Source organism: Glandiceps talaboti, chromosome 9 (assembly GCF_964340395.1).
Source record: "Glandiceps talaboti chromosome 9, keGlaTala1.1, whole genome shotgun sequence".
Classification (NCBI taxonomy): Eukaryota; Metazoa; Hemichordata; class Enteropneusta; family Spengelidae; genus Glandiceps; species Glandiceps talaboti.
In genome coordinates, this window is record NC_135557.1 from 6,280,773 (window position 1) to 6,290,249 (window position 9,477).

General features: G+C 36.0%; 1 pseudogene; it reads right to left on the minus strand.

The window, feature by feature from the left end:
- Positions 1-2,838: 2,838 nt before the first annotated feature.
- Positions 2,839-4,621, minus strand: LOC144440458 (carotenoid phi-ring synthase-like; annotated as a pseudogene).
- Positions 4,622-9,477: the final 4,856 nt, after the last annotated feature.

Genomic DNA, 9,477 nt, shown 5'->3' on the forward strand with positions numbered 1-9,477 from the left:
CTCGTAGTTTCGGTCGGTTGAATTGAAAGAATGACTGAAAAGATGCCTAGTAGAGTTCATCGTATGTTACATACAAAGACAGCTGATGTTTATGAAATGTTATGGCTGGCATTGAAACAGAGAACACCTTGTTGCCACTATATCATATTACAGTTAAACGTGTCAATCTTTCGGGAGAAAGTGTACTTCGTCCCATATTACGGAAAAGGCGTAATTTATAACGACATGGCGGGGGGGGGGGTTCAAAAAATGTATGCTCTCAAAGAATCATGCCCTTACGCCGAAATCAACCCATGTACTTTCGTAATACCTTTTCCTCCTCCCCTCAGGCTACACATATATTCATATGTGGTATTATATGGTACCCCACCCTTCTTACATTATGGAAATGTACAACTGTATAGTACACTATAACAACTAATAACAACTAATAACCATGGCAATCGACCTCATCATCCATACATTTAAAGAAATACCATTACAAATAGATGTGGTCTTTGTGCATTGCAAGGAGAAGTCTCATACTGAGCTGTAACCTATACTTAGAGACACTTAGCCATTTGTTTTCCCCTTCTATCTTGATTTTGGACAGAAACAGCGAACCCCCCCCCCCCCCCCACATGATGGCCAGGGGGGGGGGGGGGTGGTAGAGTGTCCCTCTCCCACGGTGAGCACTTTTCAATGCCACAGTCAGCGACAGCTGGGCGGAACTAAATGGTTAGGTTGATCTCTCTTGTCACATGTCTGTCTGGTATTTTGCGTCCACCCCCATGGGTTGCTATTACAATGGACCGTCAAGTACGACCATCCGCCCGCCTGTCTTTGTGTGCGTGCGTGCGTGTGTGCTTGCGTGCGTGCGACCGTAATACGCCATTTATCAGATGTAATATGTAATTTCATTCCTACCTGGCTCATAGGTGAGATAATTACGAGGTACATATGCATGTCACTTTGCTTTGCAATATATGCAAATTTGATGACAGTCATACTTATAGTTTAAAATTAACATTTGCTACATAACTTAACAACTGTAATATACAGACACTCATTCAGGTGTTTACCCCCATATAATCAGATACACGCTATCTATGGAGACATTGACATTTGAAATTGACGTTCAATTATCAAAATCAAGTCAATTCCTGCCTACGTTAGAGGACCGTCCAAGAAGAATATCAAGAAGACGTTTTGCCGTTCTCTTCAACGATATGGAATATTTATCGACCTCTTTACTTGAGGGAGAACAGCAGAAAGACACACATAGACGACATAGAGATAGACAGACAGACAGACAGACAGACAGACAGAGACAGACAGACAGACAGACAGACAGACAGACAGACAGACAGACAGACAGACAGACATACATACATACATACATACATACATACATACATGTTCATACATACATACATACATACATACATACATACATACATACAGACAGACAGACAGATGTATACAGAAAGAAAGACAGACAGACAGACAGACAGACAGAGACAGACAGACAGACGGACAGACAGACAGACAGACAGACAGACAGACAGACAGACAGACAGACAGACAGACAGACAGACAGACAGACAGACAGACAGACAGACAGACAGACAGACAGACAGACAGACAGACAGACAGACAGACAGACAGACAGACAGACAGACATACATACATACATACATACATACATACATACATACATACATACATACATACATACAGACATACAGACAGACAGATGTATACAGAAAGAAAGACTGTCTGACAGACAGACAGACAGACAGACAGACAGACAGAGACAGCGACAAGCAGAAACTGTGTATGCATTTATCTCTCACCCTCTCTCATATTCTTATGGCAGCCACTTTCCTCCTTAAGCATAGTCTTAAAAACTAAATACAGCGAAATCGTATGAAATTTCTCAAATGTACCTGGCAAGTCGATCAGCAACCTTGATTTTTTGAAAATTTCATTGATCAAAATATATTTCGCTCGGTACCCCCCCCCCCCGTTTCAGATCATAATGTTCAAGTTCATACCCCATCTTCGAAACAATCTTTTAGTGCCCCCGCCCCATTCTCTCCCCAGCCACCTCCGCCATAAATTGTGGTTGTTTTAGTTTGCATTCATTGATTACATAGCTGATGACATTGACTTACACTAGTTCTAATGTTATAAATAATATCAATACTGGATTTTTAAATTAAAATTACAGAAGTGATTTCGTGAAGTTCACCGAAAGTAACATTAGAAGTAAGTGAAGTGGTAACCTCCCAACATGCAGTTTCGACTAATTACTAAGACACACAGGCAAACTCTTCAGGAATTGATGTTGTTCGATATTGTAGATTACACAAATGGATACAAGATGTATCTTTCCTGTGCAGATATAATCACCCTGTAATCAAGGTAGTGTAAACACCCAACACGAAGCCCAGAAAGTATGTTACAAATAAACAAGCAAGTGCAAAAAATACACAAACAAATACACAAAGAAACAAACAAAAAAACAAACACAGATACGCATAATAATGAATTACATGGGCGGTGTTTTTTGGATGAGTATAAAAACATAGTATATTATTACTCCCATGTGTATATGTTTGTTTTATTTATTTATTTACCTTTGTATTGTTTGTTTGTCTCTGTTTGTTTGTTTGTTTGTTTGTTTGTTTGTTTGTTTGTCTGTCTGTTTTTGTATAACATGATTCATGGGCTCCCTATGTACATACGTGCCAAAATGTACATTGCAAGATCATGTAAGTTCTCCGAAACGATACTAACTTTGAATGTAGTCATCAACGCCCTGACACCTGTTATTGATAACGACACATCAATTTGTTATATCAGTCCAGGGCCATATGAGGAAGTCACTGTCATGGCCGCTTGTCGCGCACGTGATGTGATAGCAAAATCTGTTTGACAGCTTCCCGACCAGTATAAACAGCTCTTTCCATTAACGCGGAAGGATAGTCAGTGTGAAGCCAGTCACCTGCTAGTGCCAGATTGGGGAATCCGCTCTTTGCAGCGAAATTCGAATACGGCCGGTATTTGTGTGATCCCCTGTCAAACGAAGGAAAGTTACAGAGAAGGCATTCACGTGATATGCCAACATAGTGAACTGCCATTCAAAGATTTCTGGGTATATATTCTTTGACAGTTGGCGAAATGATACTCCATACTTTACCGTCAGGTACATCACCATATTTGCAGGTATAGAGGTGGAATTCGATGACCGATCCACCTGTTTCGTTAGACCAATTCTTAAACTCATCTTCCAGGAGATGGTATTGGGCGATGACATTGATCGGTGTGAAGTCAGGAGTTTCGAGAATAATCGGAGAATCAGTCAGTTGTCTATCAAACGATGCTCTGAATACTTTACACGGAGGAGCCAGATGGAGTCCTGAAATCTTGTTGACAATTGTTTTAAGCTTTGTAGAAATATTTTGATTCGATTTGTATCATAATACTGTGAACTCCTATCAAGTTTGTTGCCATGACAACATGATTGTATTTCTCTTTGGGATGACTTTGTTCGCCTGTGACCATCCCAGTAGTTTCGTTTACAATAAGTGATTTGATCGATGACTTTATTTCAAGTCTGTAAGATAAAATGGAGTCATTTAGTAAATTTAATGAAAATCTGTTGGTATTACAGCACAATATTGTACAACTTGACGTTAGTTATTCTGTCAATCAGACTTCTTCTACTTATACCATATGCATGAAACCTTTTAATAGAACAAAAAATATGGAATATATACTCGCTGTATGGACTTACTCTATGGTCGTTCTACGCATACCACGTGACAGGGCATTGACCAATCGCAACACGACTCATGCAGATGATGTGTTATATTCTTGTTTTGTTTCAATACTTCTCAGCCTATACAAAATGAATCACGAATGCGTACGTTTAGACTGGACATGCTGATATAGTATATCTTCCAACCTGAACTATGTAGCAAACTTCTCTATTCATAACTTCATTACCTATCACCCTTGCAATTATTTTTTTTAGAAAGTATATTAAGAATATATCTTAGGCAAAAAAACTTCGTGTGGTTCTGTTTGCGCTCAATTTTAGAATAGGTGGGGTTTATTTTATTTATATTTGTGTGTAAGTGTCTAATTCATGTAGTTATATTTTCCGTTATTTTTCACGTGGTCTTTGTGTTATTGGTTTCCTCCTATCAAATGTACAGCCAAAAAAAAGATTTATAAAAGTTTGTGCTGTCCACTTTTCCAAAACATTCATTTTGATGTACAGGAAAATGCGTCCCTGTTTTCTCCTCCCACTGCATCAGGACTTCTCCGCCCCAATTCTTCCTTGTTTGGTCCCCTCCCGCTACCGATCGGAAAAAATTGTTCACCCACTGACAAAATACGTAAAAAAGAACAGCTTTTTACAAGAACAGTGGCCTTCGTTGACTGAACCTGAATTGACTGTACCAGTACTTATGTATGCATAGTACGTGATGTTTACCTTTGGGTCACTCAGAAAGTATAACAGTTACTGCATATACATCAACATCTCAGCTGCACTTATAATTTCACGTTCATTGATTGCAACCAAGAGTGAAGGTCGCATGATAATGTCATATAATTTGTTGTCAACCATCTTTAAATCTGCCCATTCATCTTTAGAATAAAAAACCCATGGATTTAGTTATCATTCAAGATGATATTAAAACCAGGAAAAGCTTTCACCCGTCCGAGTCAAAGTGACAGTTCTCCGTGTTAGTACCATATGTCAGTATAGTATCTAGTTATGAAGCAAATGACGTATATGGACGTATGTGAGAGGGTGGAAAGAATTCCAGTAAATAGTGACTAATCCTATACGATCCTTACGATCATCTCCACCGTATAGACAAATGGATTTCTCAAGCACAGAATTCTGTTTTCACCACCGACAGCAATAGTTTCTGCTATTGTAGTGTTGATATAAACTTGATGACGTTATCGCACCCTTACATCCTTACATCATTGCGTGATGGGTTACTACTGACGTGCTGATCATCCCCTCACGATAATGTATATATTTATGTCCCCTATCAATGTATTAACATATCCATATACACTGTCGTAAATCCGAAGTATTTAAATTTTCAATGTTTTTGACTCCGGTTCTGAACTGTTAATATTATATGTGCCATCTGCCTTTGGTTGACCCTCTGTACGTATTGACTTTTACTTTAGTGTGTTAAACTTATGTTAGCGGTACCATTGCCTTGTGATTTGTGCATCTATATTTAACTATTACAGTGAATAAATTAAGTATAACTAAATATGTATGTATGTATGTATGTATGTATGTATGTATGTATGTATGTATGTATGTATGTATGAATGTATGTATGTATGTATGTATGTATGTATGTGAGTGTGTGTGTCAGTTTGTCTGTCTCTGTCTCTGTCTGTCTGTCTGTCTGTCTGTCTGTCTGTCTGTCTGTCTGTCTGTGGACACGACATCTAATCATAGTCTAAGCACAATAAAACAATATCCGTGCGAACAAACCCTACATTTTTACCTATCTTTGGATGTGTTCTCAAAGTAGATAAGACATAGGAATAAGATAATGCATCCTCTCAATCCCAGCCATACATATAGTTATAGTTATATTACTGCATGTGCTTTGCAACATCGCGTTTGTTCTGTCCTATATACCTGATACAGAATCCAACATGTCCACGTTTAATTTGAGGAATAAAGCCAAGACGATATATTTGTTTCTGGTCCTAGTATGTACAGTAGCAAACACACATTACTCGTGTTGCGATAAACAGTGAGCTTGAAGGTGCAGAGCACAGGCTTTGTGAATTACTCGAATATACGTATGCGTGTGTGCACATACGTCTCTAGTCTCCCTGTTGTAAATATTACTCTTTCCCTAATGTCCATTAATCAATTCTGTATTTTCTTAATGACGTGTTTTTAACTGATGTAATTTGGACTTCAGGCTGTCCGTTGATGATTTCCCATACCAATTTAACAAAGGATATATATGATATATATTTCTGAATCAGAACAAAATACAATAAAATTACAATGAATTACATTATGGTATTTGTTTACAATCACTAACACACAAATTAAAAACAACCAAATAATCTCTCTCATTCACCTCTACCACATCCACCGACTATTCTCATTTTTCTCCTTTATAAGTAACAAACAAAAAATAAAATAAACAACGACAAAAACAACAAAATGTTACTCATACAAATAATTGTGGTGTAATTTTTTTATTGAATAGGTGATGTAAAATGACAGAATATAAAATATTATACTTTGCCAATGACTGAGTCTTGTACCAATCTCAGAGTAAAAAGCATGGGGACATTTCATGACCCAAAACATACATATGTGTAGCATGTACTGCATACCAATATACATACATGTATATAGGTGTACACTGAGTAAATTCTAAAGAGAACATTTGTAGTATGGTGTAAGATTGTATAATGGCACGGTTGTCAACATTAAAATGCATATCGAGAGGATATATATCACAGTTTGTTAACCAATAAAATCGCTCATATCGTGGTAAAAATATGTAATTCGAATATCGGTAATAAATTCAAAATTTTAGATATATAGTTTAATTGTAAATAAAACTTCAATGAATAAACAATATATATATATATAATTATAAATTTATCACCCATATTACAATCTAAAGTAAACACCAGATCGGAAGAAAATGGTTAAGTGAAAACAGAATATAATGTACAGTATATTCATCGAAATGCATATCAAGTTTGTTTATCAAAATTTTAATCAAGCATAATAATTGGTGGTCAAAACTCACTCTTGAATTAATCAAAGTATAAAGTTTTAAAGGTTTGACAAGTTATTAATTTTCTGACATATTTCGCCGACATTTGGCCATAAAGGACAATGTATGGGGGGGGGGATTATCACCTTACAACCACACACACACACACACACACACACACACACACACACACACACACCTAAACGTTCTAAATATACTTCATACACATTCGTTTACAGAGATCGTCGCTTATTATTATTACACGGCAGGTTTTGAGTACAAATTCATTGTGTTCTGGTTAATGACAGCAAGTGATTCAGTCGCAGATTTGACAGATTTTTAGCAGTAGAAAAAGAAAACGGAAAAAATACTCCACCCAACCTTGCATGACTTACATCTAGATATACAATTATAGGTTTACTGTGTGTATAGTTTTATGTTTTGTATTGCGACATAGATTGCTCGTCGTTCACAATATTAATGAATCAATTCTATATTTCTTTACTGGCGTGTCTTTCTCTGACGTAATTTGGACTTCAGTCTGTTGATGATTTCTCATACCAATTAAACAAAGGTTACATATATATTTCTGAATCGGAACAGTAACATTACAATGGTGTTCGTTTACCATCACCAACACACATATAAAAACAAACACTTCTCATCTTTCTACACAGCAGCAGCTGCAGCAGCAGCAGCAGCAGCAACGACAACAACAACAACAACAACAACAACAACATCAACATCAATAATGTAAACAGTCATGGCATACACACTTTTGGTACTTTTTTTATTGGATAGGTAATATAAAATGACAGTTCAATCGCAGACCAATCACAATAGATAGGTTACAAACCACTTCATAACAAACAGTCATTTGACTAATGACAAAGTGCTGTGAATAAAATGAGATTATTACCCGATATTACCTCTTCGTTCGTCGTATCGCCATGAGTACCGTTTTGGCATTGTGACACGTCATGTTATATTATATTATATTATATTATATTATATTATATTTATATTATATTATATTATATTATATTGCCGAAACGGTACGAACGGTGATACAACGAATGAAGAGGTGATGTCGGGTAATAACCGATTTATCATATGCCTATGCCCATTCAATCAATGAAAGTACACGTAAAATTAAAACAAATATACTATGTAACGGCCGCGGCCTGCAGAGATTCCTGCACTCTAATGCCAGGAGACGTTCACATGCACGTTCTATTGACCCTGTCAACCTATTTCGGTTGATCATCAATTTTCATCAGATTCTAGAGTAAAATGTCATTATTGTCATTATTTCGAAATATAACTTCGGTTGTAGAGATGGTTCTCTTAAAAAATCAGAAAATGCTTCAATATGTTATATAATAAAAGTAAATGGTCCCCTGCGATCACACTCGTAACTTTCGTACAGCAGTGTATTTTTCATAGTGTGGTACAGTGTAGCGTAAAGTGAATGATGGCCTACTACAGTCGGTGATACCCTTATGAAATGAACGTACCTGTACAATGAGGTTGTGAATTTGTAATTTAAAGTATGATCCCAAATAGTGTCATTTGAGTATTTGGTATATGGATATTTTCGTCAGAATTTCCCTAAAATAGTCTAAATTTTGTGGTCATATGAGATAACACTGACCGCCGTTTTTGATGACGTTTAATGTGAATATCATGACGTTTAACGTCAAATATCAGAAAGTGATATTTCACGTTAAACGTCATCAAGAACGACTGATCTGAGCATAGGTATATGATAACACACATCTTAAACCAACTGTACTCAGTCCCATAACAAAGATGTCATATATAATAGGGGCTATTAAATATCTCTCATCTAATAGGTGCTATTAAATATATCTCATACAATATGTGCTATTAATTATATTTCACATTATATATCAAACTTTAAAAGGTGTTTCTTTTAAATCGTTTGCTAAAACCACACTTTGTTGTATAATAAAGGTCTTCTGAAATGACTGTGTTCAATCAGCTGCCAATACTCAATCTTGTAAATTACCCTTCATAGATCAATACTGTCCAGTCTCGGGTCAACTACAAAAGCGTAAATCATTAATGTTTCATCGACCCTAATATTATGTATTACTGGAATATCTGCATACATTGATCACTTACATGGCTACTTCGTCGAGAACTAGATGTTTGTGTTTGTATTTTGTGTAAATATCTATTAAATAGTGTCGATATATACTGTTATATTATATTATATTGAATTGAAATTTAGGAAAATCAAACCATCTCATATTGTTCAAAAACACTTAATTCAAGTACAATTGACAATGAAACATATCAATTACCATTATGACTAAAACAACCACAAGTAAATATTAATGTTGACATTACTGGAATTTAAAGTGACATATACATATGAACTTTAACACACACAAATATTAATACGTATTTCTAAATGTTTTGTTTTCAATTCTACATGTATCGTCATCTTGAAATTATGAAATTCAAAACGTGCTGCATTATCCCAAACTATACGACACTGTGAAGTGATTCTTTGAATAGAGGATGAGTACCATATAATTAAAATTCTAGTTATTAATTAATACCACATCAACTTGTCAATTTTTTCCACCTTTTTTATGGGTGTGCCAGTGCGTTTATTCCTGTGACCTATTTCCAATGCATGTTTGTAATGGTTGTCAAAATAGCT